Below are 26,887 nucleotides of genomic sequence, written 5' to 3' on the forward strand. Positions count from 1 at the left end.
TCCATCTGGCCCATCAAGACTCACTCTCATTTCATCAGTCCATAAAACCTTAGAAAAATCAGTCTCGAGATATTTCTTGGTCCAGTCTTGACGTTTCAGCTTGTGTGTCTTGTTCAGTGGTGGTCGTCTTTCAGCCTTTCTTACCTTGGCCATGTCTCTGAGTATTGCACACCTTGTGCTTTTGGGCACTCCAGTGATGTTGCAGCTCTGAAATATGGCCAAACTGGTGGCAAGTGGCATCTTGGCAGCTGCACGCTTGACTTTTCTCAGTTCATGGGCAGTTATTTTGCGCCTTGGTTTTTCCACACTCTTCTTGCGACCCTGTTGACTATTTTGAATGAAACGCTTGATTGTTCGATGATCACGCTTCAGAAGCTTTGCAATTTTAAGAGTGCTGCATCCCTCTGCAAGATATCTCACTATTTTTGACTTTTCTGAGCCTGTCAAGTCCTTCTTTTGACCCATTTTGCCAAAGGAAAGGAATTTGCCTAATAATTATGCACACCTGATATAGGGTGTTGATGTCATTAGACCACACCCCTTCTCATTACAGAGATGCACATCACCTAATATGCTTAATTGGTAGTAGGCTTTCGAGCCTATACAGCTTGGAGTAAGACAACATGCATAAAGAGGATGATGTGGTCAAAATACTCATTTGCCTAATAATTCTGCACTCCCTGTATACAAAACGGGGAAGGGAACTGCACTCTCATACCAGACTCACATATGCCTGTGCACCCTTCCCTTGTTCCCAGTTTGTTTTGGATTTTTTGCTTTTAAATCTTAGCTGAGAGCTTGTAAGTGAGTGCTGGGTTTTCTCTGTGTGTTGTATTAATTTGTTTTGTAATTTTCCCTATGGTTCTTGCACCCAGACCTGGCTGGGGTTAACTGCCTGTGACTCTGGGGACAGCACAGCTTCCTGTGAGTGCCAGTGGCACTCAGGGCTGAGCATGTTGCAGGGTCATAGGATGTGTACCCAGTCCGGTATGAGAGTACAGTTCCCTTCCGTGATTTGTATATGTCTAGGGTGATGACATATGCCTGTGCACCCCTGCCTTGTTCCCAGTTTGTTTGGATTTGAAAGCTTGCATTGTGTGGCTGTTTTAGGGTCCCAGGTATTGGAAAGTACCTTGACGAGGTACCTGGGCTTGTCCCATTTGGCCAGATGCGGTAAATAATCTTTCCATTTTTGATTTTAAATCTTAGCTGAGAGCTTGTAAGTGAGTACTGGGTTTTCTCTGTGTGTTGTATTAATTTGTTTTGTAATTTTCCCTATGGTTCTTGCACCCAGACCTGGTTGGGTTAACTGTCTGTGAGTCTGGGGACAGCATTGCTTCCTGTGAGTGCAAGTAGCACCCAGGGCTGAGCATGTTGCAGGGTCGATCGATGTGTACCCGGTCCGGTATGAGAGTGCAGTTCCCTTTCGTGTTTTGTATATATCTAGGGTGATTACATATGCCTGTGCACCCTTCCCTTGTTCCCAGTTTGTTTGGATTTGAAAGCTTGCATTGTGTGGCTGTTTTAGGGTCCCAGGTATTGGAAAGGACCTTGGCGAGGTACCTGGGCTTGTCCCATTTGGCCAGATGCGGTAACTAACCTTTCCATTTTTGATTTTAAATCTTAGCTGAGAGCTTGTAAGTGAGTGCTGGGTTTTCTCTGTGTGTTGTATTAATTTGTTTTGTAATTTTCCCTATGGTTCTTGCACCCAGACCTGGCTGGGGTTAACTGCCTGTGACACTGGGGACAGCACAGCTTCCTGTGAGTGCCAGTGGCACCCAGGGCTGAGCATGTTGCAGGGTTATGGGATGTGTACCCGGTCCGGTATGAGAGTGCAGTTCCCTTCCGTGTTTTGTATATGTCTAGGGTGATTACATATGCCTGTGCACTCTTCCCTTGTTCGCAGTTTGTTTGAATTTGAAAGCTTGCATTGTGTGGCTGTTTTAGGGTCCCAGATATTGGAAAGGACCTTGATGAGGTACCTAGGCTTGTTCCATTTGGCCAGATGCGGTAACTAACCTTTCCATTTTTGCTTTTAAATCTTAGCTGAGAGCTTGTAAGTGAGTGCTGGGTTTTCTCTGTGTGTTTATATATATATATATATATATATATATGTATATAATCTATACCTGTATATATTTATATTGATATAAAGGTATAGATATATATTTTTGATTAACATTATCGTATATATATATATATATATATATATATATATAGTTTCTCACAAAAAGCAGGCAGCCCACTGGTCTTTGCAATAAAAAATAGAATTTATTTCATCAGTTTAAAAAACAAACGTTTCGGCACTGCATTGTGCCTTTGTCAATGTTACACCACAAAAAGAGTACAAGGACAGAGTGCAACTAAGCACCCAGAATCAGATAACAATACATTTAAAACAAACCCTCTTAAATAGAGGAAATACCCGCTTAACCTTTACCGCCATTCCTGTTTGCATGCTCATTCAATCTCCTAATTCTGACGTCACTCTGACACGTTAGCCGTGCCTAGCGTGATGACGCATAGCACGGCGTTGTCTTGACAACGTCAGAAGCATCACGTCTGCGTGTAAGCCGAATACCAAGAGATCACCAAGGGATAAACTGCGCATGTTCAGAAAATCATAGTTTCATGAAGCGCAGCGGTTGCTATAGGCAACCAACGTAAACAAGCAACCTGTTGAGACAAGAGCCGCTCCGGGTGTATCTTAGTATGTGGCTTAGATGGAGGCAATTACAATGTGTTAATTGTCAGATTTCAAACCCAAATGCACAAATCAATTATGTACTGATAGTGATCAACAAAATTGCATATTCAGAATAACAGCTCATATGCCTATTGTGTAATGGGGTAAATACATCTTGAAAATAAATCACATCAGCAAAGATGTTTATAGAATTGGACCAGGGATATATGACAGATATATATGCAGAAGAAATTCATGATCATGTAGTTACTAATAGGACCTGACTCAATTACTTAATAAAAATAAAAAAAATAATAAAAACTAATAGTCAGTCTATGTACCCATTGAACCCATAGGAGTATGGTAGTTATCCAAACAGTGCACATCCAAGGACCCTCAGTAGCAAGTGGGCATTAGCTTAGCCATTAATAAAAAGGGCTAAAGTCCAAGGTGGTGTTGAGTCCTCTTGGGGTCATAGTTCCCAATTTATGTATCCACCTGCTCTCGCATTGGAGTAATTTCTTTCCTCTGTCACCACCCCTTGAGTTGGGTGGGATATGATCAATTAGCATTGATCTGATACTTGACACCGGATGTTTAAATTGTGCACAGTGTCGTGCCACCGGTTGGTCCGAGTCACCATTCTTCAGAGCTTCACGAATAGCGTGGCGATGATTTGCCATCCTGTCACGGAAGGAAGTTATCGTTTTCCCTATATATACAAGTGAACACGGGCAAGTCAGCATGTAGATCACAAAGGTGCTGGTACAACTAAGACGATGGTTTATTTTAAACCGTTGATTTTTGTGGAGATGTTGAAAAGTGTCTCCCTTACACATACTGTTGCATGTCGTACAACTCCCACAGGGGAAGCAACCTTTCTTAGATGACTTCAGCCACGTTTCCTTTTTATAGTGGTCCACAGGATCTGATTTGACAAGGATATCCCTCAAGTTCCTTTCCCTACGATAGACCACCCTTGGCGCGGTCATCTTCTGGAAAGGTAACATGGGATCAGTACCCACCACCGGCCAATGGCGACGTGCAGCATTGGATAGACGTTCACATCCAGGTGTGTACGTGGTGATTAGATTAAGTTGTTCAGACTTGTCCTTTTTAGGGATCCTGGTGTCATGTGAAGTATCAGGGCACAGCAATTTCTCCTGTATTTCGCAGATGTCTGTCATGGGATAACCCCTTTTGTTCAATTTCACGCCCATTTCTTTTACTTGGGTCACTTGTGAATGTGTCTCACTGTTGTTTCTCAGTGCTCTAGTGAGTTGGGAGGTGAGAACACCCTTTTTCTGGTGTCCAGGGTGAAAACTACTGGCGTGCAACAAAGAGTTGCGGTCCGTGCGCTTAGTGTTCAATTTAGTACCCAAACGCCAACCCCCAAGAGTCATTCACCTTGAACACATTAAGGTCCAGAAAATTAACATTGTCAGTGCTAAATTCAAGCTTGAATCGAATAGGGCTTGCGTCATCACGCTAGGCACGGCTAACGTGTCAGCGTGATGTCAGAATTAGGAGATTGAATGAGCGTGCAAACAGGAATGGCGGTAAAGGTTAAGCGGGTATTTCCTCTATTTAAGGGGGTTTGTTTTAAATGTATTGTTATCTGATTCTGGGTGCTTAGTTGCACTCTGTCCTTGTACTCTTTTTGTGGTGTAACATTGACAAAGGCACAATGCAGTGCCGAAACGTTTGTTTTTTAAACTGATGAAATAAATTCTATTTTTTATTGCAAAGACCAGTGGGATGCCTGCTTTTTGTGAGAAACTAGTTATGATACTAGCGATGCACCGTGGCATTACTTATGGTATGATTGTGCAATCCTATCCATGACTTTGTGAATTGGCCTTTTGGCATTTGGGATTAGCACTCCTTAGTGATATTACACAGGAACTGTGGATTTTGAATTGTACAGTTGTGCAGCTACTTGGAATCAACTTTTTCTACATTGTTTTTAATTGCTTATATTTTTTATACACTGAACCCCATTCTTGTCTTTTCGACCTGATGGCTGAGGCTGCAGCAAGTATGGACACAGCGTACAATGAGGAGGACTTTAACACAGATCCCCTTGCATTCACCGACGACGATGCAGACAGAATTCTGGTCTCAGATGAAACTTGTGAACTGGGAGGTGAGACACCCATTAATATATACCATAAGTTACTTAATTTGCGCAGAAAGGAGGTTGATTATCACCTACATGCAGTGTTCTTGTCTGGTTATTTTAGGAAAAAATTCATACCCAGAGGTTTCAGGGTTAAAAACATACCAACCCTGGGGTGACAAAATGTGGAGTTCTGTAAGAGATGGTGTTCAATTTTGAACAAATGTTCATATGACCTTATCCTCTTAGTTATAGAGGAGGTCACGAGACTAGAAGCTAGAACTAAATCTGAATTGGACACCATCAAAACGCAGAGTCTCCACATTTTGAATAATGACACTAGCCAGGATTGGGTTAACAAATTAGATGGCTTGGTTAATAAATACTGTAGTGATTTGATTGCTTTCAAAAATAAAAAAGTAAATAGTGTGGAAAATGATTACAGGGAAAGGAGGGTCTACAAGTGGTTATATGGCAAAGATGAGGTTCCGTTTAGACGCCGCAGAAATCCAAGATCCAGAAATACCTTAAGTATTGTGGATAGCAACGGAGGGGATTCCTCTGAAAGTGAAACAACTAAAGACACTGAAGGGCCTACTGAGAATAGCCAACGGTCACAATCTTTTTTAGGTGTAGCCACAAGGTCTACCTTGAAACCTCCAATCCAACATATAGGGAAAAAAGGCCAAGGAAATGTAAGACCCGCAGGGGAGGCCACAAATATAAATCAAAAGCAAGTGAAAAAGAAGTAGATATAGTGTTTAATCTCAGTAGCAGACCTTTAAGTGCAGCTGAGATATCTCTACTTAATCACGGTCTATCTTTTGTCCCAACTCCCCATACTGATACCTTTGAGAGATTAGTAGACATCCATAGGTTTCAGCGACAACTGAAACTAAGTAATCACTTTAGGGAGCAGGTATATATACCTGAACTACATAAAAAAAGTCCACTTTTGAACCCCCTAACACCAACTCCTCAATTAGGAATTATACTAGATTACTATCTCAAAATATCAGTGAAGATTCCCATACTGTCTCTTATCCTAATCTTAATGCTGCTGAAAGAAAAGCACTTACTGAGCTTAGAAATGATAGATCTGTCATTGTCCGCCCTGCTGACAAGGGTGGGTCTATCGTTGTTCTTGATTATACTGACCATCGCAGAGAAGCCATGAGACAATTGGCTGATTCTAAGACTTATGTAAAACTGAGAGGGAATCCAAAACATGCGTATAAAAACGCAATTGATACTTTCCTACAATGTAGCCTAGAGGCTGGCTTCATTACTGAGAAGGAAATATCGTTCCTAACCACTGAACACCCTATAGTCCCTGTACTATATTTACTGCCTAAAGTTCACAAAACTTTAGTGAACCCCCCAGGCAGACCCATTGTGTCTGCCCGGGGTTCGGTATTAACTAATATTGCCATCTTTGTTGACTCTTTCCTACAGGATATTGTTAAGAACACAAGGGCTTACTTACAGGATTCACCTTGCCTGCTGAGGAGACTTGCAGACTTTGTGGATCTTAGACAGGATGACATTCTGGTCACCATGGACGTGGATAGCCTCTACACTGTGATCCCCCATGTTGGGGGGGTTGAGGCGGTCAGGTCCATGGTGACAAACAACATTTGTTATAGTGGTCCTCCTATTGAGTTTCTGTGTGAATTATTGACTATCTGTCTGGAAAAAAACTACTTTAAATTTGAGGACTGCTACTATTTGCAGGTAGCAGGCACAGCCATGGGGTCGAATGTGGCACCCACCTACGCAAACATCTATATGGCATGGTATGAGCAGGAGCTCATGAAGCCATTTGAACATCCACAAGTGACTTTTTACACCCGCTACATCGATGATGTGTTCCTCATATGGAGAGGTGATGGGGTGTCTTTGCGTGAGTGTGTGTCACATTTGAACCTCATGGCAAGCCCTATTCGATTCAAGCTTGAATTTAGCACTGACAATGTTAATTTTCTGAACCTTAATGTGTTCAAGGTGAATGACTCTGGGGGTTGGCGTTTTGGTACTAAATTGTACACTGAGCCCACGGACCGCAACTCTTTTTTGCACGCCAGTAGTTTTCACCCTGGACACCAGAAAAAGGGTGTTCTCACCTCCCAACTCACTAGAGCACTGAGAAACAACAGTGAGACACATTCACAAGTGACCCAAGTAAAAGAAATGGGCGTGAAATTGAACAAAAGGGGTTATCCCATGACAGACATCTGCGAAATACAGGAGAAATTGCTGTGCCCTGATACTTCACATGACACCAGGATCCCTAAAAAGGACAAGTCTGAACAACTTAATCTAATCACCACGTACACACCTGGATGTGAACGTCTATCCAATGCTGCACGTCGCCATTGGCCGGTGGTGGGTACTGATCCCCTGTTACCTTTCCAGAAGATGACCGTGCCAAGGGTGGTCTATCGTAGGGCAAGGAACTTGAGGGATATCCTTGTCAAATCAGATCCTGTGGACCACTATAAAAAGGAAACGTGGCTGAAGTCATCTAAGAAAGGTTGCTTCCCCTGTGGGAGTTGTACGACATGCAACAGTATGTGTAAGGGAGACACTTTTCAACATCCCCACAAAAATCAACGGTTTAAAATAAACCATCGTCTTAGTTGTACCAGCACCTTTGTGATCTACATGCTGACTTGCCTGTGTTCACTTGTATATATAGGGAAAACAATAACTTCCTTCCGTGACAGGATGGCAAATCATCGCCACGCTATTCGTGAAGCTCTAAAGAATGGTGACTCGGACCAACCGGTGGCACGACACTGTGCACAATTTAAACATCCGGTGTCAAGTATCAGATCAATGCTAATTGATCATATCCCACCCAACCCAAGGGGTGGTGATAGAGGAAACAAATTACTCCAATGCAAGAGCAGGTGGATACATAAATTGGGAACTATGACCCCAAGAGGACTCAACACCACCTTGGACTTTAGCCCTTTTTATTAATGGCTAAGCTAATGCCCACTTGCTACTGAGGGTCCTTGGATGTGCACTGTTTGGATAACTACCATACTCCTATGGGTTCGATGGGTACATAGACTGACTATTAGTTTTTATTAATTTTTTAATTTTTATTAAGTAATTGAGTCAGGTCCTATTAGTAACTACATGATCATGAATTTCTTCTGCATATATATCTGTCATATATCCCTGGTCCAATTCTATAAACATCTTTGCTGATGTGATTTATTTTCAAGATGTATTTACCCCATTACACAATAGGCATATGAGCTGTTATTCTGAATATGAAATTTTGTTGATCACTATCAGTACATAATTGATTTGTGCATTTGGGTTTGAAATCTGACAATTAACACATTGTAATTGCCTCCATCTAAGCCACATACTAAGATACACCCGGAGCGGCTCTTGTCTCAACAGGTTGCTTGTTTACGTTGGTTGCCTATAGCAACCGCTGCACTTCATGAAACTATGATTTTCTGAACATGCGCAGTTTATCCCTTGGTGATCTCTTGGTATTCGGCTTACACGCCGACGTGATGCTTCTGACGTTGTCAAGACAACGCCGTGCTATGCGTCATCACGCTAGGCACGGCTAACGTGTCAGCGTGACGTCAGAATTAGGAGATTGAATGAGCGTGCAAACAGGAATGGCGGTAAAGGTTAAGCGGGTATTTCCTCTATTTAAGGGGGTTTGTTTTAAATGTATTGTTATCTGATTCTGGGTGCTTAGTTGCACTTTGTCCTTGTACTCTTTTTGTGGTGTAACATTGACAAAGGCACAATGCAGTGCCGAAACGTTTGTTTTTTAAACTGATGAAATAAATTCTATTTTTTATTGCAAAGACCAGTGGGCTGCCTGCTTTTTGTGAGAAACTAGTTATGATACTAGCAGTGCACCGTGGCATTACTTATGGTATGATTGTGCAATCCTATCCATGACTTTATATATATATATATATTTATTTATTTATTTATTTTAAAAAATTGCATGTAAAGAACATTGGAAAATATGCAAAATATGCCTAACTGGCTTTGTGTTGCACGCTAAAGGTCTAACAGGGTGCACACAAATAATTAGTTATCTTAAGGTGAGTTTATGTAATATTTAAAGTGACAGTCTACACCAATATTTTTATTGTTTAAAGGGATAGTTAACACCAGGATTCTTCTTGTTTAAAAAGATATATAATCCCTTTATTACCCATTCCTCAGGTTTGGATAACCAAAACAGTTACAATAATACACGTTTTACCTCTTTAATTACCTTGTATCTAAGCCTCTGCAAACTGCCCCCTTATTTCAATTATTTTGACAGACTTGCATTTTAGCCAATCAGTGCTCACTCCTAGGTAATTTCACGTGCGTGAGCTCAATGTTATCTATGTAAAACACATGAACTATTGCCTTCTAGTGGTGAAAAACTGTCAGATTAGAGGCGGCCTTGAAGGTCTAAGAAATTAGCAAATGAACCTCCTAGGTCTAGCTTTTAACTAAGAATACCAAGAGAACAAAGCAAAATTGGTGATAAAAGTAAATTGGAAAGTCGTTTAAAATTACATGTTGTATTTGATTCATAAAAGTTTATTTTGGACTTGATTGTTCCTTTAAAATAATAGATAATCCCTTTATTACCTATTCCCCAATTTTGCATAACCAACACTGTTATAGTAATACACTTTTTACCTCTGTGATTACCTTGTATCTAAGCCTCTGCAGACTGTCCCTTATTTCAGTTCTTTTGACAGCCATGCATTTTAGCCAATCAGTGCTGACTCATAAAAAACTCCACAGGAGTGAGCACAATGTTACCTATATCACACACATGAACTATCAGTGTCTAACTTTGAAAAACTGTGTAATTGCACTGAGATAAGAGGTGGACTTCAAGGGATTTGATGATAAAAGTAAATTGGAAAGTTGTTTAAAATTGCATGCCTTATTTGAATCATAAATGTTTAATTTTAGCTTTACTGTCCTTTTAAGATAACTAATTTTTCATGTACGCTAACCAAGCACTGTGTTAGACCTACAGTGAAAAAAGTGAGCTACTCATATTTTACATTCCATTGTTCTTCTCATAGAAAAAAAAAAATATTTTTATTTTTAAATTAAGCTATCTATCTATGATGATAATCAGCTAGATTACGAGTTTTGAGGGCTATAGAGAAATTAACTAACGTAATTAAAGTTACGTTATTTAATTTCCTATAGCACTGCCATTACAACTTTAAAAAAAAAACAGCTTGTGCGGGCAATATGGCTGCGTTGAACACCAAACCGCACACAAAAGCAGTGGTGTTTTGACGTGCTCATGCACACTTTCCTCATAGACATCAATGGGGAGACCCAGCAAAAAAAAGTTTGTGATCGCGGAAACAAAAGCTCCTTAACGCAGCCCCATTGAAGCTCTGTAACGCAGCCCCATTGATATCTATGGGGAAAAAACTAACAAATAAACCTAACACCCTAACATATACCCCGAGTCTAAACACCCCTATTCTGCTGCCCCTGACATCACCGACGCCTGCCTACAGTTATTAACCACTAATCTGCCACTCCCGATATCGCCGCCATCTAAATAAAGGTATTAACCCCTAATCTGCTTCTCCCGATATCGCTGCCACTATACTAAAGTTGTTAACCCCTTATCTAAAGCACCCCAACATCGCCACAACAATTTTAAAGTTATTAACCCCTAATCTGCTGTTCCCGATATCGCCGCCACTTAAATAAAGCTATTAACCCCTAAACCTCTGGCCTCCCACATCACTACCACTAAATAAAACTATTAACCCCTAAACCACCAGCCCCCCACATCGCAACAACCTAAATTAAACTATATTAACCCCTAAACCTAACCCTAACGTAACCCTAACACCCCCTAACTTTAACATAATGAAATTAGATCTAAATTAAAGTTACTATTATTAACTAAATAATACCTAGTTAAAACTAAATACTTACCTGTAAAATAAAACCTAAGCTAGCTGCAATATAACTAATAGTTATATTGTAGCTATCATAGTTTTTTTTTTAATTTCACAGGTAAGTTTGCATTTATTTTAACTAGGTAGACTAGTTAATAAATAGTTATTAACTATTTACTAACTACCTAGTTAAAATAAATACAAACTTACCTGTGAACAAACCTAAGCTACCTTACACTAAAACCTAACATTCCAAAAAATAAAAAAAACTACCATTACAAAAAATAAAAAACCTACCATTACAAAACAATTATCCAACAAAATTAAGAGTATTCCTATTCTAATACCCTTAAAAACACCCCAAAATAATAAACCCTACTCTAGAATAAACTACCAAGGGCCCTTAAAAGTGCCTATTGGGTCCCTTAAAAGTGCCTATTCGGGTCCTTAAAAGTGCCTTTTGTAGGGCATTGCCCTGAGATAAACAGCTCTTTTACTCCCAAAAAACTACAAACACCCCCTAACACTACACAAACCCAACCCCCCAAACTACCAGGGGCCCTTAAAAAGGCCTTTTGGGGGGCCCTTAAAAAGGGCATTTTGTAGGACATTGTCCTGAGATAAACAGCTTTTTTACTAAAAAAAAAAATACAAACACCCCCTAACACTATACATTACACAAAATAACAAACAAATTATCAAAAATAAAAAAAATATTCCTATTCTAATACCCATAAAAAAACACCCCAGAATAAAAAACCTAATCTGAAAAAAAATACTAATGGCCCTTAAAAGGACCTTTTGTAGGGCATTGCCCTAAAGATATCAGCTCTTTTTTTGAATTTTTTTTTTACTAATACCCACTAACATTACAAACCCCCACCCCACCCAAACCTACAAAATAAAAAAAAAACTATCTAAAAAACCTAAGCTACCCATTGCCCTGAAAAGGGCATTTATATGGGCATTGCCCTTAAAAGGGCATTTAGCTCTTTTACTGCCCAGACCCTAAACTAAAAAATAAAACCCACCCAATAAAGACTTTAAAAAGCCTAACATTAACCCTCTGACGATCCACTTACAGTTCTTGAAGTCCCGCTTTAACGATCTTCATCCCGGCGAAGTCTTCATCCAGACGGTCTCTTTAATCTTCATCCCAGCAGATATGTCCTGATCCAAGTGGCGAAAAGTCTTCATCCAGGTGGCTTCTTCAATCTTCATCCAGACGGCATCTTCTATCATGATCCCGGAGGCGCGGAGCAGGTCCATCCTGAAGACATCCATCACGGAGCATCCTCTTCATTCGGGTGCTGCCATACAATGGATCTTCAATGCAAGGGACGATATTCAAGATGGTGTCCCTTGCATTCCTATTGGCTGAAAAATTTGAATCAGTCAATAGGATTTAGGGCGGCTAAAATCCTATTGGCTGTTCAAATAAGCAATTAGGATTTAAGAAGCTCTCATTATATTGGCTAATTCGAATTAGCCAATAGAATGATAGCTGCTTAAATCCTATTGGCTGATTCGAATTTTTCAGCCAATAGGAATGCAAGGGACGCCATCTTGAATAGCGTCCCTTGCATTGAAGATCCAGTGTACGGTGGCGACCATATGAAGAGGATGCACCGCGACGGATGTCTTCAGGATGGACTCACTCTGCGCCTCTGGGATCAAGATAGAAGATGCCGCCTGGATGAAGATTGAAGAGGCCGTCTGGATGAAGACTTCGCCAGGATGAAGATCGTTCAAGTGGGACTTCAAAAACTGTAAGTGGATCGTCAGGAGGTTAGTGTTAGACTTTTTTAAGGGTTTATTGGGTGGGTTTAATTTTTTAGTTTAGGGTCTGGGCAGTAAAAGAGCTAAATGCCCTTTTAAGGGCAATGCCCATACAAATGCCCTTTTCAGGCAATGGGTAGCTTAGGTTTTTGCTAGAATTAGGTGTTTTATTTTGGGGGGTTGGTTGGGTGGTGGGTTTTACTGTTGGGGTTGTCTTTGTGGTTTTTTTACAGGTAAAAAGCTGATGGGGCAATGCCATACAAAATGCCCTTTTAAGGACCATTGGTACTTTATTGTAGGCTAGGTTTTTTTTAATTTTAGGTGGGCTTTTTATGTTGATAGGGCTATTAGATTAGGTGTAATTATTTTTTATTTTTGATAATTTATTTTTTTATTTTTTGTAATTTAGTGTTTGTTATTTTTTGTAACTTAGTATTTTTTTTGTAATTAGATACTTTGTAATTTTTAGAGTAGTGTTAGGATTTTTTTAATGTGTAGTTTAGTTTAATTTAATTGGTAGTTAGTTTAATATTAGTTTAATAATTATGTTAGTTTAATTGTTAGTTTAATTTTTTTTTTTTTTAATTTGACAGGTAAGTTTTAATTTAATTTAAGATAAGGAAATTGTAATTTTAATATAAAGTTAGGGGGCATTAGGTTTAGGGGTTACTAGTTTAAATTAGTTTATTGTGATGTGGGGGGCTTTCGGTTTAGGGGTTAATAGTTTTATTTAGTATATTTAGTTGTGGGGGCTTTTGGTTAAGGGGTTAATAGCTTTATTATAGTGGCTTGCGGTTTAGGGCTTAATAATTTTAGTATAGCAGGGGCGATGTGGGCGGACGGCAGATTAGGGGTTAAATAGTGTTTGCGATGCGGGAGGGCGGTGGTTTAGGGGTTAATAACTTTAGTATAGTGGTGACGATGTCAGGAAGCGGTTAAATAGGGGTTTTAAAAAAAATTTAGTTGTGATGATGTCAGGAACGGCAGGGTTAATAACTTTATTATAGTATTTGCGATGCAGGAGGACCTCGGTTTAGGGGTTAACAGGTAGTTTATGGGTGTTTAGTGTACTTTGTGACACATTAGTTATGAGTTTTATGTTACAGCTTTGTAGTGTAAAACTCCTAACTATTGACTTTAGATGGCGGTATGGATCTTGTTGTAGGTAGACTAGTTAATAAATAGTTATTAACTATTTACTAACTACCTAGTTAAAATAAATACAAACTTACCTGTGAACAAACCTAAGCTACCTTACACTAAAACCTAACATTCCAAAAAATAAAAAAACTACCATTACAAAAAATAAAAAACCTACCATTACAAAACAATTATCCAACAAAATTAAGAGTATTCCTATTCTAATACCCTTAAAAACACCCCAAAATAATAAACCCTACTCTAGAATAAACTACCAAGGGCCCTTAAAAGTGCCTATTGGGGCCCTTAAAAGGGCCTATTGGGGTCCTTAAAAGTGCCTTTTGTAGGGCATTGCCCTGAGATAAACAGCTCTTTTACTCCCAAAAAAATACAAACACCCCCTAACACTACACAAACCCAACCCCCCAAACTACCAGGGGCCCTTAAAAAGGCCTTTTGGGGGGCCTTAAAAAGGGCATTTTGTAGGACATTGTCCTGAGATAAACAGCTTTTTTACTAAAAAAAAAAATACAAACACCCCCTAACACTATACATTACACAAAATAACAAACAAATTATCAAAAATAAAAAAAATATTCCTATTCTAATACCCATAAAAAAAACACCCCAGAATAAAAAACCTAATCTGAAAAAAAATACTAATGGCCCTTAAAAGGACCTTTTGTAGGGCATTGCCCTAAAGATATCAGCTCTTTTTTTGAATTTTTTTTTTACTAATACCCACTAACATTACAAACCCCCACCCCACCCAAACCTACAAAATAAAAAAAAAAACTATCTAAAAAACCTAAGCTACCCATTGCCCTGAAAAGGGCATTTATATGGGCATTGCCCTTAAAAGGGCATTTAGCTCTTTTACTGCCCAGACCCTAAACTAAAAAATAAAACCCACCCAATAAACACTTTAAAAAGCCTAACATTAACCCTCTGACGATCCACTTACAGTTCTTGAAGTCCCGCTTTAACGATCTTCATCCCGGCGAAGTCTTCATCCAGACGGTCTCTTTAATCTTCATCCCAGCAGATATGTCCTGATCCAAGTGGCGAAAAGTCTTCATCCAGGTGGCTTCTTCAATCTTCATCCAGACGGCATCTTCTATCATGATCCCGGAGGCGCGGAGCAGGTCCATCCTGAAGACATCCATCACGGAGCATCCTCTTCATTCGGGTGCTGCCATACAATGGATCTTCAATGCAAGGGACGATATTCAAGATGGTGTCCCTTGCATTCCTATTGGCTGAAAAATTTGAATCAGTCAATAGGATTTAGGGCGGCTAAAATCCTATTGGCTGTTCAAATAAGCAATTAGGATTTAAGAAGCTCTCATTATATTGGCTAATTCGAATTAGCCAATAGAATGATAGCTGCTTAAATCCTATTGGCTGATTCAAATTTTTCAGCCAATAGGAATGCAAGGGACGCCATCTTGAATAGCGTCCCTTGCATTGAAGATCCAGTGTACGGTGGCGACCATATGAAGAGGATGCACCGCGACGGATGTCTTCAGGATGGACTCACTCTGCGCCTCTGGGATCAAGATAGAAGATGCCGCCTGGATGAAGATTGAAGAGGCCGTCTGGATGAAGACTTCGCCGGGATGAAGATCGTTCAAGTGGGACTTCAAAAACTGTAAGTGGATCGTCAGGAGGTTAGTGTTAGACTTTTTTAAGGGTTTATTGGGTGGGTTTAATTTTTTAGTTTAGGGTCTGGGCAGTAAAAGAGCTAAATGCCCTTTTAAGGGCAATGCCCATACAAATGCCCTTTTCAGGCAATGGGTAGCTTAGGTTTTTGCTAGAATTAGGTGTTTTATTTTGGGGGGTTGGTTGGGTGGTGGGTTTTACTGTTGGGGTTGTCTTTGTGGTTTTTTTACAGGTAAAAAGCTGATGGGGCAATGCCATACAAAATGCCCTTTTAAGGACCATTGGTACTTTATTGTAGGCTAGGTTTTTTTTAATTTTAGGTGGGCTTTTTATGTTGATAGGGCTATTAGATTAGGTGTAATTATTTTTTATTTTTGATAATTTATTTTTTTATTTTTTGTAATTTAGTGTTTGTTATTTTTTGTAACTTAGTATTTTTTTTGTAATTAGATACTTTGTAATTTTTAGAGTAGTGTTAGGATTTTTTTAATGTGTAGTTTAGTTTAATTTAATTGGTAGTTAGTTTAATATTAGTTTAATAATTATGTTAGTTTAATTGTTAGTTTAATTTTTTTTTTTTTTAATTTGACAGGTAAGTTTTAATTTAATTTAAGATAAGGAAATTGTAATTTTAATATAAAGTTAGGGGGCATTAGGTTTAGGGGTTACTAGTTTAAATTAGTTTATTGTGATGTGGGGGGCTTTCGGTTTAGGGGTTAATAGTTTTATTTAGTATATTTAGTTGTGGGGGCTTTTGGTTAAGGGGTTAATAGCTTTATTATAGTGGCTTGCGGTTTAGGGCTTAATAATTTTAGTATAGCGGGGGCGATGTGGGCGGACGGCAGATTAGGGGTTAAATAGTGTTTGCGATGCGGGAGGGCGGTGGTTTAGGGGTTAATAACTTTAGTATAGTGGTGACGATGTCAGGAAGCGGTTAAATAGGGGTTTTAAAATTTTTTTAGTTGTGATGATGTCAGGAACGGCAGGGTTAATAACTTTATTATAGTATTTGCGATGCAGGAGGACCTCGGTTTAGGGGTTAACAGGTAGTTTATGGGTGTTTAGTGTACTTTGTGACACATTAGTTATGAGTTTTATGTTACAGCTTTGTAGTGTAAAACTCCTAACTATTGACTTTAGATGGCGGTATGGATCTTGTTGTAGGTAGACTAGTTAATAAATAGTTATTAACTATTTACTAACTACCTAGTTAAAATAAATACAAACTTACCTGTGAACAAACCTAAGCTACCTTACACTAAAACCTAACATTCCAAAAAATAAAAAAAACTACCATTACAAAAAATAAAAAACCTACCATTACAAAACAATTATCCAACAAAATTAAGAGTATTCCTATTCTAATACCCTTAAAAACACCCCAAAATAATAAACCCTACTCTAGAATAAACTACCAAGGGCCCTTAAAAGTGCCTATTGGGGCCCTTAAAAGTGCCTATTGGGGTCCTTAAAAGTGCCTTTTGTAGGGCATTGCCCTGAGATAAACAGCTCTTTTACTCCCAAAAAACTACAAACACCCCCTAACACTACACAAACCCAACCCCCCAAACTACCAGGGGCCCTTAAAAAGGCCTTTTGGGGGGCCCTTAAAAAGGGCATTTTGTAGGACATTGTCCTGAGATAAACAGCTCTTTTACTAAAAAAAAAAATACAAACACCCCCTAACACTATACATTACACAAAATAACAAACAAATTATCAAAAATAAAAAAAATATTCCTATTCTAATACCCATAAAAAAACACCCCAGAATAAAAAACCTAATCTGAAAAAAAAATACTAATGGCCCTTAAAAGGACCTTTTGTAGGGCATTGCCCTAAAGATATCAGCTCTTTTTTTGAATTTTTTTTTTACTAATACCCACTAACATTACAAACCCCCACCCCACCCAAACCTACAAAATAAAAAAAAAAAACTATCTAAAAAACCTAAGCTACCCATTGCCCTGAAAAGGGCATTTATATGGGCATTGCCCTTAAAAGGGCATTTAGCTCTTTTACTGCCCAGACCCTAAACTAAAAAATAAAACCCACCCAATAAACACTTTAAAAAGCCTAACATTAACCCTCTGACGATCCACTTACAGTTCTTGAAGTCCCGCTTTAACGATCTTCATCCCGGCGAAGTCTTCATCCAGACGGTCTCTTTAATCTTCATCCCAGCAGATATGTCCTGATCCAAGTGGCGAAAAGTCTTCATCCAGGTGGCTTCTTCAATCTTCATCCAGAAGGCATCTTCTATCATGATCCCGGAGGCGCGGAGCAGGTCCATCCTGAAGACATCCATCACGGAGCATCCTCTTCATTCGGGTGCTGCCATACAATGGATCTTCAATGCAAGGGACGATATTCAAGATGGTGTCCCTTGCATTCCTATTGGCTGAAAAATTTGAATCAGTCAATAGGATTTAGGGCGGCTAAAATCCTATTGGCTGTTCAAATAAGCAATTAGGATTTAAGAAGCTCTCATTATATTGGCTAATTCGAATTAGCCAATAGAATGATAGCTGCTTAAATCCTATTGGCTGATTCAAATTTTTCAGCCAATAGGAATGCAAGGGACGCCATCTTGAATAGCGTCCCTTGCATTGAAGATCCAGTGTACGGTGGCGACCATATGAAGAGGATGCACCGCGACGGATGTCTTCAGGATGGACTCACTCTGCGCCTCTGGGATCAAGATAGAAGATGCCGCCTGGATGAAGATTGAAGAGGCCGTCTGGATGAAGACTTCGCCGGGATGAAGATCGTTCAAGTGGGACTTCAAAAACTGTAAGTGGATCGTCAGGAGGTTAGTGTTAGACTTTTTTAAGGGTTTATTGGGTGGGTTTAATTTTTTAGTTTAGGGTCTGGGCAGTAAAAGAGCTAAATGCCCTTTTAAGGGCAATGCCCATACAAATGCCCTTTTCAGGCAATGGGTAGCTTAGGTTTTTGCTAGAATTAGGTGTTTTATTTTGGGGGGTTGGTTGGGTGGTGGGTTTTACTGTTGGGGTTGTCTTTGTGGTTTTTTTACAGGTAAAAAGCTGATGGGGCAATGCCATACAAAATGCCCTTTTAAGGACCATTGGTACTTTATTGTAGGCTAGGTTTTCTTTAATTTTAGGTGGGCTTTTTATGTTGATAGGGCTATTAGATTAGGTGTAATTATTTTTTATTTTTGATAATTTATTTTTTTATTTTTTGTAATTTAGTGTTTGTTATTTTTTGTAACTTAGTATTTTTTTGTAATTAGATACTTTGTAATTTTTAGAGTAGTGTTAGGATTTTTTTAATGTGTAGTTTAGTTTAATTTAATTGGTAGTTAGTTTAATATTAGTTTAATAATTATGTTAGTTTAATTGTTAGTTTAAACTTATTTTTTTTTAATTTGACAGGTAAGTTTTAATTTAATTTAAGATAAGGAAATTGTAATTTTAATATAAAGTTAGGGGGCATTAGGTTTAGGGGTTACTAGTTTAAATTAGTTTATTGTGATGTGGGGGCTTTCGGTTTAGGGGTTAATAGTTTTATTTAGTATATTTAGTTGTGGGGGCTTTTGGTTAAGGGGTTAATAGCTTTATTATAGTGGCTTGCGGTTTAGGGCTTAATAATTTTAGTATAGCGGGGGCGATGTGGGCGGACGGCAGATTAGGGGTTAAATAGTGTTTGCGATGCGGGAGGGCGGTGGTTTAGGGGTTAACAGGTAGTTTATGGGTGTTTAGTGTACTTTGTGACACATTAGTTATGAGTTTTATGTTACAGCTTTGTAGTGTAAAACTCCTAACTATTGACTTTAGATGGCGGTATGGATCTTGTTGTTTTAGGCTGTAGCGCACACTTTTTAGCATCACCGCAAAACTTGTAATACCGGCACTATGTGAATCCAATGAAAAAAACATAATTTCTCTTGTTAAGTGTATTCAGTCCATGGGTCATCTATTACTTATGGTATATATTCCCTTCCCAACAGGAAGTTGCAAGAGGATCACCCAAGCAGAGCTGCTATATAGCTCCTCCCCTCACATGTCATATCCAGTCATTCTCTTGCAACTCAACTAGATAGGACGTTGTGAGAGGTCTGTGGTGTTTTTTATACTTAGTTTATTTCTTCAATCAAAAGTTTGTTATTTTAAATGGCACCGGAGTGTGCTGTTTGTTCTCAGGCAGTATTTGGAAGAAGAATCTGCCTGCGTTTTCTATGATCTTAGCAGAAGTAACTAAGATCCACTGGCTGTTCTCGCATATTCTGAGCAGTGGGGTAACTTTCAGAAAGGGAATAGCGTGTGGGGAATCCTGCAAACAAGGTATGTGCAGTAAATTATTTTTCTAAGGAATGGAATTGACTAAGAAAATACTGCTGATACCGATGTAATGTAAGTACAGCCTTAAATGCAGTAGCGACTGGTATCAGGCTGATGAATGCATGTACAATAAGTAATTTTCTAAGGAATGGAATTGACTAAGAAAATACTGTTAATACTGAGGTAATGTATGAGCCTTAACTGCAGTAGAAGCGACTGGTAGCAGGCTTATTAATAACACTACCTAACTTTTAAAGTGCATGTTTAAAACGTTTACTGGCATGTTATTCGTTTTTTTGTGAGGTACTTTGGTGATAAATCTTTTGGGGCATGATTTTCCACATGGCTGTTGTTTATTTCTATATAGAAACGATTAACTGAGGTTCCCACTGCTGTAATATGAGTGGGAGGGGCCTATTTTAGCGCTTTTTTGCGCAGTAAAAATTCAGTTACAGTCTTCCTGCTTCTTCCTCCTTGATCCAGGATGTTTCTAGAGAGCTCAGGGGTCTTCAAAATTCATTTTGAGGGAGGTAATCAGTCACAGCAGACCTGTGACAGAGTGTTTTGACTGTGATAAAAACGTTAATTGTTAAATTGATTATCCGTTTTTGGGTATTAAGGGGTTAATCATCCATTTGCTAGTGGGTGCAATGCTTTGCTAACTTAATACATTTACTGTGAAAATTTGGTTGCTATAACTGATTTGGTTCATTGTTATTTCAACTGTGACGGTTTTTTGTGCTTCTTAAAGGCGCAGTAGCGTTTTTTATATTGCTTGTAAACTTATTTGAAAGGATTTTCCAAGCTTGCTAGTCTCATTGCTAGTCTGTTTAAACATGTCTGACACAGATGAATCTGTTTGTTCACTATGTTTGAAGGCCAATGTGGAGCCCCACAGAAATATGTGTACTAATTGTATTGATGTCACTTTGAATAAAAGTCAAATTTTATCTGTAAAGAAATTATCACCAGACAACGAGGGGGAAGTTATGCCGACTAACTCTCCTCACGTGTCAGTACCTTCGCCTGCTGCTCAGGAGGCGCGTGATATTGTGGCGCCAAGTACATCAGAGAGGCCCATACAAATCACTTTGCAAGACATGGCTGCTGTTATGACAGAGGTATTATCTAAATTGCCTGAATTAAGAGGCAAGCGCGATAGCTCTGGGTTAAGGACAGAGCGCGCTGATGATGTGAGAGCCATGTCTGATACTGCGTCACAATTTGCAGAACATGAGGACGGAGAGCTTCATTCTGTGGGTGACGGATCTGATCCAGGGAGACCGGATTCAGAGATTTCTAATTTTAAATTTAAGCTTGAGAACCTCCGTGTATTGCTAGGGGAGGTATTAGCGGCTCTGAATGATTGTAACACAGTTGCAATTCCAGAGAAAATATGTAGGTTGGATAGATACTTTGCGGTACCGGTGTGTACTGACGTTTTTCCTATACCTAAAAGGCTTACAGAAATTATTAGTAAGGAGTGGGATAGACCCGGTGTGCCCTTTTCCCCTCCTCCGATATTTAGAAAAATGTTTCCAATAGACGCCACCACATGAGACTTATGGCAGACGGTCCCTAAGGTGGAGGGAGCAGTTTCTACTTTAGCTAAACGTACCACTATCCCGGTGGAGGATAGTTGTGCTTTTTCGGATCCAATGGATAAAAAATTAGAAGGTTACCTTAAGAAAATGTTTGTTCAACAAGGTTTTATCTTACAGCCCCTTGCATGCATTGCACCTGTAAGTGCTGCTGCGGCATTCTGGTTTGAGTCTCTGGAGGAGGCCATTCGCACAGCTCCATTGGATGAGATTATGGCCAAGCTTAAAGCACTTAAGCTAGCTAATGCATTTGTTTCTGATGCCGTTGTACATTTAACCAAACTAACGGCTAAGAACTCCGGATTCGCCATCCAGGCGCGCAGAGCGCTATGGCTTAAATCCTGGTCAGCTGACGTGACTTCTAAATCTAAATTGCTTAATATTCCTTTCAAAGGGCAGACCTTATTCGGGCCCGGCTTGAAAGAAATTATTGCTAACATTACTGGAGGTAAGGGTCATACTCTTCCTCAGGACAGGGCCAAATCAAAGGCCAAACAGTCTAATTTTCGTACCTTTCGTAACTTCAAGGCAGGAGCAGCATCAACTTCCTCCGCTCCAAAACAGGAAGGACCTGTTGCTTGTTACAGACAGGGCTGGAAAGCTAACCAGCCCTGGAACAAGGGCAAGCAGGCCAGAAAGCCTACTTCTGCCCCTAAGACAGCATGAAGTGAGGGCCCCCGATCCGGAAACGGATCTAGTGGGGGGCAGATTATCTCTCTTCGCCCAGGCTTGGGCAAGAGGTGTCCAGGATCCCTGGGCGTTGGAGATCATATCTCAGGGATATCTTCTGGACTTCAAAGCTTCTCCTCCACAAGGGAGATTTCATCTTTCAAGGTTATCAGCAAACCAAATAAAGAAAGAGGCATTTCTACGCTGTGTGCAAGACCTCTTAGAAATGGGGGTGATCCACCCAGTTCCGCGGACGGAACAAGGGCAAGGGTTTTACTCAAATCTGTTTGTGGTTCCCAAGAAAGAGGGAACCTTCAGACCAATCTTGGACCTAAAAATCATAAACAAATTCCTAAGAGTTCCATCATTCAAAATGGAAACTATTCGAACCATCCTACCCATGATCCAAGAGGGTCAATACATGACCACAGTAGATTTAAAGGATGCCTACCTTCATATACCGATTCACAAAGATCATTTTCGGTACCTAAGATTTGCCTTTCTAAACAGGCATTACCAGTTTGTAGCTCTTCCCTTCGGGTTAGCTACGGCCCCGAGAATTTTTACAAAGGTTCTGGGCTCACTCCTAGTGGTGCTAAGGCCGCGAGGCATAGCGGTGGCGCCGTACCTAGACGACATTCTGATACAAGCGTCAAGTTTTCAAATTGCCAAGTCTCATACAGAGATAGTTCTGGCATTTCTGAGGTCGCATGGGTGGAAGGTGAACGTGGAAAAGAGTTCTCTATCACCACTCACAAGAGTCTCCTTCCTAGGGACTCTGATAGATTCTGTAGAAATGAAAATTTACCTGACGGAGGCCAGGTTATCAAAACTCTTAAATGCTTGCCGTGTCCTTCATTCCATTCCACGCCCGTCAGTAGCTCAGTGCATGGAAGTAATCGGCTTAATGGTAGCGGCAATGGACATAGTACCATTTGCGCGCCTGCATCTCAGACCCCTGCAATTTTGCATGCTAAGTCAGTGGAATGGGGATTACTCAGATTTGTCCCCTCTACTAAATCTGGATCAAGAGAACAGAGATTCTCTTCTCTGGTGGCTTTCTCGGGTCCACCTGTCCAAGGGGATGACCTTTCGCAGGCCAGATTGGACAATTGTAACAACAGATGCCAGCCTTCTAGGTTGGGGCGCAGTCTGGAACTCCCTGAAGGCTCAGGGATTATGGACTCAGGAGGAGAAACTCCTCCCAATAAATATTCTGGAGTTGAGAGCAATATTCAATGCTCTTCTAGCTTGGCCTCAGTTAGCAACACTGAGGTTCATCAGATTTCAGTCGGACAACATCACGACTGTGGCTTACATCAACCATCAAGGGGGAACCAGGAGTTCCCTAGCGATGTTGGAAGTCTCAAAGATAATTCGCTGGGCAGAGTCTCACTCTTGCCACCTGTCAGCGATCTACATCCCGGGCGTGGAGAACTGGGAGGCGGATTTTCTAAGTCGCCAGACTTTTCATCCGGGGGAGTGGGAACTTCATCTGGAGGTCTTCGCTCAACTGATTTATCGTTGGGGCAAACCAGATCTGGATCTCATGGCATCTCGCCAGAACGCCAAGCTTCCTTGTTACGGATCCAGGTCCAGGGACCCGGGAGCGGCGCTGATAGATGCTCTGACAGCCCCTTGGGTCTTCAACATGGCTTATGTGTTTCCACCATTTCCGATGCTACCTCGACTGATTGCCAAGATCAAACAGGAGAGAGCATCGGTGATTCTAATAGCGCCTGCGTGGCCACGCAGGACCTGGTATGCAGACCTAGTGGACATGTCATCCTGTCCATCATGGTCTCTACCTCTGAGGCAGGACCTTCTAATACAAGGTCCTTTCAAACATCCAAATCTAATTTCTCTGAGGCTGACTGCATGGAGATTGAACGCTTGATTCTATCAAAGCGTGGCTTCTCGGAGTCAGTTATTGATACCTTAATACAGGCATGGAAGCCTGTTACCAGAAAAATTTACCATAAGATATGGCGTAAATATTTATATTGTTGCAAATCCAAGGGTTACTCATGGAGTAAGGTTAGGATTCCTAGGATATTGTCCTTTCTACAAGAGGGTTTAGAAAAGGGCTTATCTGCTAGTTCGTTAAAGGGACAGATTTCTGCTCTGTCTATTCTCTTACACAAACGTCTGGCAGAAGTTCCAGACGTCCAGGCTTTTTGTCAGGCTTTGAATAGGATTAAGCCTGTGTTTAAGACTGTTGCTCCTCCGTGGAGCTTAAACTTGGTTCTTAAAGTTCTTCAAGGGGTTCCGTTTGAACCCCTTCATTCCATTAATATTAAGCTTTTATCTTGGAAAGTTCTGTTTTTGATGGCTATTTCCTTGGCTCGAAGAGTCTCTGAGTTATCGGCCTTACATTGTGATTCTCCTTATCTGATTTTCCATTCAGACAAGGTAGTTCTGCGTACTAAACCTGGGTTTTTACCTAAGGTAGTTTCTAACAGGAATATCAATCAGGAAATTGTTGTTCCATCTTTATGTCCTAATCCTTCTTCAAAGAAGGAACGACTTTTACATAATCTGGACGTAGTCCGTGCCCTGAAGTTCTATTTACAGGCAACTAAAGATTTTCGTCAAACTTCTTCCCTGTTTGTCGTGTACTCTGGTCAGAGGAGAGGTCAAAAAGCTTCGGCAACCTCTCTATCCTTCTGGCTTCGTAGCATAATACGTTTAGCCTATGAGACTGCTGGACAGCAGCCCCCTGAAAGAATTACAGCTCATTCCACTAGAGCTGTGGCTTCCACCTGGGCCTTTAAGAATGAGGCCTCTGTTGAACAGATTTGCAAGGCTGCAACTTGGTCTTCGCTTCACACTTTTTCAAAATTTTACAAATTTGACACTTTTGCTTCTTCAGAGGCTGTTTTTGGGAGAAAGGTTCTACAGGCAGTGGTTCCTTCCGTTTAAGTTCCTGCCTTGTCCCTCCCATCATCCGTGTACTTTGGCTTTGGTATTGGTATCCCATAAGTAATGGATGACCCGTGGACTGAATACACTTAACAAGAGAAAACATAATTTATGCTTACCTGATAAATTTATTTCTCTTGTAGTGTATTCAGTCCACAGCCCGCCCTGTCTTTTTAAGGCAGATCTAAATTTTAATTAAAACTTCAGTCACCACTGCACCCTATGGTTTCTCCTTTCTTGTCTTGTTTCGGTCGAATGACTGGATATGACATGTGAGGAGAGGAGCTATATAGCGCTCTGCTTGGGTGATCCTCTTGCAACTTCCTGTTGGGAAGGGAATATATCCCATAAGTAATGGATGACCCATGGACTGAATACACTACAAGAGAAATAAATTTATCAGGTAAGCATAAATTATTTTTTTTACGAGTGCGGGACTGACGTTGCGGTACAGGCTAAAAAGTGTGCGGTATAGCTATATCAACAACACTTGTAATAGCTGCGGTGCTGTTTTAACGCTGAAAATGTCATATTTTCAGAGTAACAAGCCACAACGCAAAACTCTAATCTAGCTGAATGTTAATGTAAATATATATATATATATATATATATATATATATATATATATATATATATATATATATATGTGTAGAAAAAAGGCACTCACTGGTTCAGGATAAAACATAACATTTAATAAGTTAAGTTAAGAATGCATGATGTTTCGGAGGCATTCCACCTCCTTTCTCAAATGCATGATACAAACAATTTGGATGTACAAAAAGCAGTATAACACATACAATACCCCTTCACCTTAAATAACCCAGTGGCTTCTGATGGCGCCAAGCCGCAGCCACGGCCCGCATGGTGCAGATCAGGAAGTCATGTGACCGGAAGTTACGTCATCTACGTGAACCACGTGGTGATGCCGGTTACCATGGTGACAACTGTTTGTTGTCTTACGATAAACATGGACAATGAGGAAGTGTCAATCTAATAGAACACAAATCCTTAACTCGAACATTGTAAAAGAGATCCTCTTGTCCATGTTACAGAATGCTATAAAATGCTGTAGTTAGCCATAAAACAAAGTGCCAGTGTATTAAAAACAACAAAGGTAGTCGATCATGAATGATCGAGCGTGATATAAGAACATGAATATGCAGATACTTTTTAATCATACACTGAGTTTGTTTAACTAACAGTAATTATATATATATATATATATATATATATATATATATATATATATATATATATATATATGTGTCACACTATATTAGCATCAATAATCAATTATAAGTCCTCAGGTATTTTCTGTCATATTCCAGGAGACACTAAGAATACACTAATTAATTGGTTGCAGATATGTGTATACACTATTTATTACACAGGATTTGGGGTGTTTGATCATGATGTTTTCTCCCATCTCCCATATAATTGATTATTGATGCTAATATAGTGTGACACACATATATATAATTACCATTAGTTAAACAAACTCAGTGTATGATTAAAAAGTATCTGCATATTCATGTTCTTATATCACGCTCGATCATTCATGATCGACTACCTTTGTTGTTTTTAATACACTGGCACTCTGTTTTATGGCTAACTACAGCATTTTATAGCATTCTGTAACATGGACAAGAGGATCTGTGGATTTGTGTTTTATTAGATTGACACTTCCTCATTGTCCATGTTTATCGTAAGACAACAAACAGTTGTCACCATGGTAACCGGCGTCACCACATGGTTCACGTAGATGACGTAACTTCCGGTCACAGGACTTCCGGATCTGCACCATGCGGGCCGCGGCTGCAGCTTGGCGCCATCAGAAGCCACTGGGTTATTTAAGGTGAAGGGGTATTGTATGTGTTATACTGCTTTTTGTGCATCCAAATTGTTTGTATCATGCATTTGAGAAAGGAGGTGGAATGCCTCCGAAATGTCATGCATTCTTAACTTAACTTTTTAAATGTTATGTTTTATCCTGAACCAGTGAGTGCCATTTTTCTACATACATATTTGATGATCCTTTGAAGTGCACCCTGGAAGCTGCTACATTTGTATATGGAGTG

The sequence above is a fragment of the Bombina bombina genome, chromosome 6 (genome assembly GCF_027579735.1).
Source record: "Bombina bombina isolate aBomBom1 chromosome 6, aBomBom1.pri, whole genome shotgun sequence".
Lineage (NCBI taxonomy): Eukaryota > Metazoa > Chordata > Amphibia > Anura > Bombinatoridae > Bombina > Bombina bombina.